Below are 1,563 nucleotides of genomic sequence, written 5' to 3' on the forward strand. Positions count from 1 at the left end.
TTACGTCTCTCCTTCAGCAATTTAAAACTATATCTCTTATAAAACCTATAAGAGATATAGTTTTGATACACTATTATAGCAAATTATAGATTGTAAAACTTTTCCTTACTGTGTACCAAACTTGGGGTTGTTTGGGGTGTGGGGGCCTGTAACCCCTATAGACATGGTTACTAGTATTTTCTTGTTTTTACCTGGTATTATTATTTCCGACACCCCTTGAACACACTTTGATTTTCCGTAGTTCAGTGAATGCAACAAAAGCACGTTGCTGCATTAAGCTAGGCAAAACGGAGCAAGACACCGAGAGCAAATAACAAGCTACACAGTGAGTCTTTTGGTATAAAATAAGTGTTATAAAGTATTTTCAACAGTCTCTAACTTAAAGTTATGTACTTTTCAGAGGCCTTTATGTGTTTTACTCTCGACCAAAACCAGGCAGAGCGTGTATTTGTTTCTTGGGAATTCCGGTGAGTTACTAGAGATGATAAGTTAGCAGGAAAACTTATGCTAATTTTACATGTGGTAAACACTGCAACAGTGCGAATTCCGTATTGTCTAAAAAAAGCTAAAACCAGTCGGAGTACTTGAATCGTGTGTGAAATGGAATGTCGTATTTTATTTTATTGTCTATTTGATTGGGCATCTTCACAAATGTGCAAAACTAATGCAGGATGCACTTCTCTTTTAGCCATAAATGTTGTCCAGTGCCTTTTCTGCACTTTGTCATTTCAGTTATAGGTTAATACATGTAAATAAGTTATTTAAAACTAGTTACGTTACAAACATTTCATGATGTGATTACATATGCCTTAAAAAGGGGTATTTAAATACAATTGATTGTAATGCTGTAAAGCAATACAAATGGAATTCATAGAGACAGAACAATGTTAAAACGACAGTGTACTTGATTTTGAAAACTTTATGAGATCTCATTTTATTTAGAAAAACTGTTAAGAACTATTTTGTTTATTGCTCTGTACTGTATGTGCAGACTGGTTTTTTGTGATCCTGGATCTGAAGTGGTTCTGGATATGGATGGCGAGCCAGACCCTGTGAAAACTCTTGGCGAATCCAAAAGCAGTGTGGCCAGCTGTTCTGGATGCAGGAGTAGAGCTACAGTCTGAATTACTTCGAATCGCAGGATTTCAGATAAGCAAGAGCAAAAACTGCTTACTTCATACGGATTGTTTCTCTGGGAAACTATTGAACTCCCAATATCCTGCTCATCAGGAGTCAGGTCTAAAGAGACTACTTATTTTATTTTATTTTGTTGTTATTTTCAAAAGAGCGCTCTTCTCTGTTGATCTTCTGTTAATTTTCTATGCTGTTTACATTGGATTATTGCACCACTGTAACATTGTAATAAATCTGCCGGCTGTTCAACACTCAATTCTCTCAAATTTATTTTACTCCTCTCGAATCTAGTCTATAAGTTTAACCCTACTATACTAAGCAGGTGTTACAGGGCCTATCCCTCTTATTATAGTACAAAGAGCTGGGTCCACCTGAACCAGTCCTCAAACTGGTGCATCACAAACCCAACACAGTTACAGATACACTCAC

At 36.4% G+C, this 1,563-nt stretch overlaps 1 long non-coding RNA gene across 1 annotated transcript; it reads left to right on the forward strand.

The window, feature by feature from the left end:
- The first annotated feature begins 220 nt into the window (after positions 1 to 220).
- Positions 221 to 1,287, forward strand: LOC146633065 (uncharacterized). Its single transcript, XR_014906153.1, has 3 exons — positions 221 to 325; positions 401 to 467; positions 992 to 1,287. It is a non-coding gene; the product is annotated as an uncharacterized LOC146633065 (long non-coding RNA).
- Positions 1,288 to 1,563: the final 276 nt, after the last annotated feature.

This window comes from Diplotaxodon limnothrissa, linkage group LG4 (genome assembly GCF_057381915.1).
Source record: "Diplotaxodon limnothrissa isolate DT_005_m linkage group LG4, D_limnothrissa_male_GT1.1, whole genome shotgun sequence".
NCBI classification, from domain to species: domain Eukaryota; kingdom Metazoa; phylum Chordata; class Actinopteri; order Cichliformes; family Cichlidae; genus Diplotaxodon; species Diplotaxodon limnothrissa.